An 8,000-nucleotide genomic window follows, 5' to 3' on the forward strand; every position below is an offset into this window, starting at 1 on the left:
ATTTATGTTATGTCTTACCTATTCTTGCATTAATTGCATTTTGGGAGTGTTGTGTTGGTAGTGTTATAGTAAACACCATTTCTAAGAAGTTTTGTTATAGGAGTTGAGATGAATAAATCGATTTTGAAGTGAATCAAATTTGTGACAAATTTTTAGGAATTCATAAACCAGCGAATGCAAACAATATGTGATTTCCTTTGCGAAAATTGCCTCAAATGGCTGCCATCATTTTGCACACTGCAAAAGAAGGATCACATAACTTCATGCACACCTGTTTGGACTTTCCTACAGAACCTTGCAGCTATCAGATCGCATGGTATAGCACAGCCAATCAGGAGGGATTATCCTAGCCTATATAAAAGTCGAGGCAGGGAATGCAGCAGCCAATCCGTGGTTACTCTGCATAGTGAGAGGATGTCACATGTCTCAGCTTAGCCACATTGATAGGGAGAGAAAGTCATAAAACAATAAATAAAGAATGTGTGACAGCACAGTCGTGAGGAACAGGTTCCATCCTCTTACCATAGCCATGTATGTTTCGGTTGTTTTTACATTACTAAGGCTGTTTTCACGTTAAAGACCTTGAAAGAAGTTGGATACAGTCCTAGGAGACCTCAGAGTCTTACACACGTCCTTTCAGGAGGGATCCTCCATTTGTAAGGATCCCTCCATGCGTAGAACTTGCGATATGAATTAAATTGAGTTTCTTGGCAAAGTTTGTTGCAGCTTGCAAAATCAGATTCCAAAATATTTACTCATTTCCAACCAGGAGGCGTTTTAAGAATCTAGCAACAACCCTGACACCCAGTGCTCAGGCTCTTTGTACCACAATTTATGAAAAGTGGTATTGTGCTATTATAATCTGGGATACCATCTTAGAGATACGTGGCTTGCAACATGCTCAATATTGGGGTACGGCAAAGAATTTGCACCAAAGTCTTCGGGAGTTGGATTTCACCGACGTGCAGCAACAGGAATCCTTTATTTTTAGGAGTGATGTTGTTGTGCTGTGCATTGGAAGAAAACACATCATTTAACCTGCTCAGCTGTACGGGGGGATTGACTTTCATCCTCCAATCTGAAGATCTAATATAACAAGTAATGTTTTTATTGAGTTTTGAGCTGCCACAAAAATATTGTTTATCATATCAATAGTGTTTAGAATTTCTCCATCTACCTTATTGCCCAGGCTGCTCGATGAACTAAGCCTATAATCTCTAGGGCTCAGTTGCCTGCAACCTCAGCAGGAGCGGGAGGCAAAGCAGGACAGTAACAATGAGCAATAGTGAGCAACTTTATCTTGTTATCAGCTTATCCTGAGATCCAGTGTACTCCCAATAACTGTATACTTTTGCAATCCTTGTAGTACAATATACAGTTTGAAACATCAGAGAGAAAAGCCGAGATGCTGAAACATTTGCAGAAATATTGCTTGAAGGTAAATACGTCTGAAAACAAAATACAATATTGGAATATTGATGGCAGCCAGAAACAGTTTGGCTAACATTCCAAAAATGTATAACTTAGAAACGTAAAATATTAACTACATTTTTATGCTAAAAGAATAAAGCAATCTAACTAGGAATCCAACTAGGCAGATCCGTCACACCAGGACCAAGGTGGGAAGGTCATGTTGGGTTCAACCTAGTTGATCAAGGTCTTGAATCATTCAAGACTATACTTTGGCATCTTCAGGTTAAATCAGGCACTATAGACCCGTTGGCGATCTGGCAGCAGTATTTTGTACTAGCTGAACTGCCGCCCCTCGGACTGGGAGTCAACAGCCGGCTCAGAGAAGCTGCAGCGCCCCGGCTCCCAGTAATCGATTGTAATTAAGTCTTTACCTCCCACACAGTAAATACAAACTATCCCCTACACACACATACACACACATACAGTAATACCAACACACAGTAAATACCCACAATCTTCAGTGTCTTCAGTATTTACTGTGTGTGGGGGAGGTATTTACTACCAATGGGGGAGGTATTTACTGTCTGGAGGAGGTATTTACTATCAATGGGGGAGGTATTTACTGTGTGGAGGAGGTATTTACTGTGTGGGGGAGGTATTTACTACCATTGGGTGGAGGTATTTACTGTGTGGATGAGGCATATACTGTGTGGGGGAGGTATTTACTACCATTGGGGGGTGGTATTTACTATGTGGATGAGGCATTTACTGTGTGGGGGAGGTATTTACTGTGTGGGGGAGGTATTTACTACCATTGGGGGAGGTATTTACTGTCTGGAGGAGGTATTTACTGTGTGGGGAAGTTATTTACTGTGTGGGGAGGTATTTACTACCAATGGGGGAGGTATTTACTGTGGGGAGGAGGTATTTACTGTGTGGGGGAGGTATTTACTGTGTGGATGAGGTATATACTGTGTGGAGGAGGTATTTACTACCAATGGGGGAGGTATTTACTGTGTGAATGAAGTATTTACTGTGTGGGGGAGGTATTTACTATTAATGGGGGAGTTATTTACTGTGTGGAGGAGGTATTTACTACTATTGGGGGAGGTATTTACTGTGTGGGGGAGGTATTTACTACTATTGGGGGAAGTATTTACTGTGTGGAGGAAGTATTTACTACCAATGGGGGAGTTATTTACTGTGTGGAGGAGGTATTTACTACCAATGGGGGAGGTATTTACTGTGTGGAGGAGGTATTTACTGTGTGGGGGAGGTATTTACTTCTAATGGGGGAGGTATTTGCTGTGTGGAGGAGGTATTTACTGTGTGGATGAGGTATTTACTATTAATGGGGGAGTTATTTACTGTGTGGAGGAGGTATTTACTGTGTGAGGGAGGTATTTACTACTATTGGGGGAGGTATTTACTGTGTGGAGGAGGTATTTACTGTGTGGAGGAGGTATTTACTACCAATGGGGGAGGTATTTACTGTGTGGAGGAGGTATTTACTGTGTGGGGGAGGTATTTACTACCATTGGGGAAGGTATTTACTGTGTGGAGGAGGTATTTACTGTGTGGAGGGGGTATTTACTACCAATGGGGGAGGTATTTACTGTGTGGAAGAGGTATTTACTGTGTGGAGGAGGTATTTACTACCAATGGGGGAGGTATTTACTGTGTGGAGGAGGTATTTACTGTGTGGAGGAGGTATTTTCTACCATGGGGGAGGTAATTACTGCGTGGAGGAGTTATTTACTGTGTGGGGGAGGTATTTACTACCAATGGGGGAGGTATTTACTGTGTGGAGGATGTATTTACTGTGTGGGGGAGATATTTACTGTGTGGAGCAGGTATTCACTACCAATGGGGGAGTTATTTACTGTCTGGAGGAGGCATTTACTGTGTGGGGATGTTATTTACTGTGTTGGGGAGGTATTAACTACCATTGGGGGAGGTTTTTACTGCGTGGATGAGGTATTTACTGTGTGGGGGAGTTATTTACTGTGTGGGGGAGGTATTTACTACCAATGGGGAAGGTATTTACTGTGTGGGGGAGTTATTTACCCTCTGGAGGAGATATTTACTGTGTGGGGGAGGTGTTATGATCCTTAGTGGCTGAGGATCACAGAACTGACTAGCTAAGTTACTGAACATAGAACGAGCTCTAGGGAGGTGGTAACTGGACTGACCGCAATCCTGATCCTAACCGAAACACACTAAAGGTAGCTGGTGAACGTGCCTGAATTCCTAGACGTCTCGACGCAGCCTGAGAAACTAGCTACCCCTAGAGAAAAAGAAAGTAAGACCTCACTTGCCTCAGAGAAATAACCCCAAAGATATAGAAAGCCCCCAACAAATAATAACGGTGAGGTAAGGGGAAAATACAAACGTAGAAATGAAACAGATTCAGCAAATGAGGCCCGCTAATACTAGATAGCAGAAGACAGATAGGAAACTGTGCGGTCAGTAGAAAACTCTATACAAAATATCCACGCTGAGAATTCAAGAACCCCCACACCAACTAACGGTGTGAGGGGAGAAACTCAGCCCCCTAGAGCTACCAGCAAGCGAGGAAATCACATATTAGCAAGCTGGACAAGGACAGATAATAAACCAAGAAACATATTGAACACTGATGATCAAAAAATGAACAAACAGAAACTTAGCTTCTCTTGGAGAGACTGATAACGAATGTAGTCAGGAGAGATCAAAATAGCACTGAATACATTGACAGCAGGCAACAACTGAAAGTCCAGGTGAGCTAAATAGGAAACCAACCAGCAGATAACGAGACAGCTGATCCCAGCCACAGACCTGCAGAATGACAAAAAGAGCCACCAGAGGGAGCCCAAAGATAGCACTCACACAGTACCACTTGTGACCACAAGAGGGAGCCCAAAAACAGAGTTCACAACAGTACCCCCCCCTTGAGGAGGGGTCACCGAACCCTCATCAAACCCCCCAGGGCGATCAGGATGAGCAACATGGAAGGCATGAACCAAATCGGCCGCATGAACATCAGAGGCGACAACTGAGGAATTATCCTCCTGACCATAGCCCTTCCACTTAACCAAATACTGAAGCCTCCGTCTAGAAATACGAGAATCCAAGATCTTCTCCACCACGTACTCCAATTCTCCCTCAACCAGCACCGGAGCAGGGGGCTCAACAGAAGGAACCACAGGCACCACATACCTCCGCAACAAAGACCTATGGAACACATTATGAATGGCAAACGACGCTGGGAGGTCCAAACGAAATGACACAGGGTTAAGGATTTCCAAAATCTTATAAGGACCGATGAAGCGAGGCTTGAACTTAGGAGAGGAGACCTTCATAGGAACATACCGAGAAGACAGCCATACCAAATCCCCAACACGAAGTCGGGGACCCACACCGCGACGGCGGTTGGCAAAGCGCTGAGCCTTCTCCTGTGACAACTTCAAATTGTCCACCACATGGTTCCAAATCTGCTGCAACCTATCCACCACAGAATCCACCCCAGGACAGTCAGACGGCTCCACCTGACCCGAGGAAAAACGAGGATGAAAGCCAGAATTACAAAAAAAAGGCGAAACCAAAGTAGCAGAACTAGCCCGATTATTAAGGGCAAACTCGGCCAATGGTAAAAAAGTAACCCAATCATCCTGATCAGCAGAAACAAAACATCTTAAATAAGTTTCCAAGGTCTGATTAGTTCGCTCGGTTTGGCCATTCGTCTGAGGATGGAAGGCAGACGAAAAAGACAAATCAATGCCCATCTTAGCACAAAAGATCCGCCAAAATCTGGACACAAACTGGGATCCTCTGTCAGACACAATATTTTCAGGGATGCCGTGCAAGCGAACCACATTCTGAAAAAATAGAGGAACCAAATCGGAGGAGGAAGGCAACTTAGGCAAGGGCACCAAATGGACCATTTTAGAAAAACGATCACACACCACCCAGATGACAGACATTCTCTGAGAGACTGGAAGATCCGAAATAAAATCCATGGAAATGTGCGTCCAAGGCCTCTTCGGGACAGGCAAAGGCAAAAGCAAACCGCTGGCACGAGAACAGCAAGGCTTAGCCCGAGCACAAATCCCACAGGACTGCACAAAGGAACGCACATCCCGCGACAAGGAAGGCCACCAGAAGGATCTAGCCACCAAATCTCTGGTACCAAAAATCCCAGGATGACATGCCAACACCGAAGAATGAACCTCGGAAATAGCTCTGCTGGTCCATCTATCTGGGACAAACAGTCTCTCTGGTGGGCAACGGTCAGGTCTATCTGCCTGAAATTCCTGCAGCACTCATCGCAAATCTGGGGAAATGGCAGACAAAATCACTCCCTCTCTGAGGATACCAGCCGGCTCTGAAACTCCCAGAGAGTCAGGCACAAAACTCCTAGAAAGAGCATCAGCCTTCACTTTCTTCGAACCAGGCAGGTACGACACCACGAAATCGAAACGGGAGAAAAACAACGACCAACGAGCCTGTCTAGGATTCAGCCGCTTGGCAGACTCGAGATAAATCAGATTTTTGATCAGTCAAGACCACCACACGATGCTTAGCTCCCTCGAGCCAATGTCGCCACTCCTCAAATGCCCACTTCATAGCCAACAACTCCCGATTACCAACATCATAATTCCGCTCGGCAGGCGAAAACTTTCTTGAAAAGAAAGCACAAGGCTTCATCACAGAGCAATCAGAGCTTCTCTGCGACAAAACAGCCCCTGCTCCAATCTCAGAAGCATCAACCTCGACCTGAAAAGGAAGAGAGATATCAGGCTGACATAAAACTGGAGCCGAAGAAAACCGGCGCTTCAGCTCCTGAAAGGCTTCCACGGCCGCAGGAGACCAATTAGTCACATCAGAACCCTTCTTGGTCAAATCCGTCAAGGGTTTAACCACGCCAGAAAAATTAGCAATGAAGCGACGGTAAAAATTAGCTAAACCCAAGAACTTCTGAAGACTCTTAACAGATGTAGGCCGAGTCCAGTCATGAATAGCCTGGACCTTGACTGGGTCCATCTCAATAGTAGAAGGAGAAAAAATAAAACCCAAAAAGGAAACCTTCTGTACTCCGAAGAGACATTTTGAGCCCTTCACAAATAAGGCATTAGCACGCAGGACCTGAAACACCATCCTGACCTGCTTCACATGGGACTCCCAATCCTCAGAAAAGACCAAAATGTCATCCAGATACACAATCATAAATTTATCCAGATATTCTCGGAAGATGTCATGCATGAAGGACTGAAACACAGAAGGAGCATTAGAGAGTCCAAAAGGCATCACCAAGTACTCAAAATGGCCTTCGGGCGTATTAAATGCTGTTTTCCATTCATCCCCCTGCTTAATACGCACAAGGTTATACGCACCACGAAGATCTATCTTGGTGAACCAACTGGACCCCTTAATCCGAGCAAACAGATCAGACAATAATGGCAAAGGATACTGAAATTTGACCGTGATTTTATTTAGAAGACGATAATCTATACAAGGTCTCAGAGAACCATCCTTCTTGGCCACAAAAAAGAATCCTGCACCAAGAGGGGATGAGGATGGCCGAATATGTCCCTTCTCCAAAGACTCCTTTATATAACTCCGCATAGCGGCATGTTCTGGTACAGACAAATTAAAAAGTCGTCCCTTAGGGAACTTACTACCAGGAATCAAATTTATAGCACAATCACAATCCCTATGAGGAGGTAGGGCACCGGATCTGGGCTCATCAAATACATCCTGGTAGTCCGACAAAAACTCAGGGACCTCAGAAGGAGTGGAAGAAGCAATTGACACCAAAGGAGCATCGCCATGAATCCCCTGGCAACCCCAACTTGACACAGACATAGCTTTCCAATCCAGAACTGGATTATGGGCCTGCAGCCATGGCAGACCCAAAACGACAACATCATGCAAATTATGCAGCACAAGAAAGCGAATCACCTCCTGATGTACAGGAGTCATGCACATGGTCACTTGAGTCCAATACTGAGGCTTATTCTCAGCCAATGGTGTAGCATCAATTCCCCTCAGTGGAATAGGGAATTCCAAAGGCTCCAGGACCAAACCACAGCGCCTGGCAAACGACAAATCCATCAGATTCAGGGCAGCACCTGAATCCACAAAAGCCATAACCGAGTAGGATGACAAAGAACAAATTAAAGTAACAGACAAAATGAATTTAGGCTGTATAGTACCAACGGTGACAAGTTTAGCGATTTTTTTTAAGCGCTTAGAGCATCCTGAGATAACATGAGTAGAATCACCACAGTAAAAGCACAACCCATTTTGACGTCTATGACTTTGCAGCTCAATTCTGGTCAGAATTCTGTCACATTGCATAGACTCAGGTCTCTGTTCAGAAAACACCGCCAGATGGTGCGCAGATTTGCGCTCTCGCAAACGCCGATCAATCTGAATGGCCAAAGCCATTGAGTCATTCAGACTAACAGGCGTGGGGAACCCCACCATAACATTCTTAATGGCTTCAGAAAGACCTTCTCTGAAATTTGCAGCCAGGGCACACTCATTCCATTGAGTAAGCACCGACCATTTCCTAAATTTTTGACAATACACCTCTGCTTCATCCT

Source organism: Ranitomeya variabilis, chromosome 6 (assembly GCF_051348905.1).
Source record: "Ranitomeya variabilis isolate aRanVar5 chromosome 6, aRanVar5.hap1, whole genome shotgun sequence".
Taxonomy (NCBI): Eukaryota; Metazoa; Chordata; class Amphibia; order Anura; family Dendrobatidae; genus Ranitomeya; species Ranitomeya variabilis.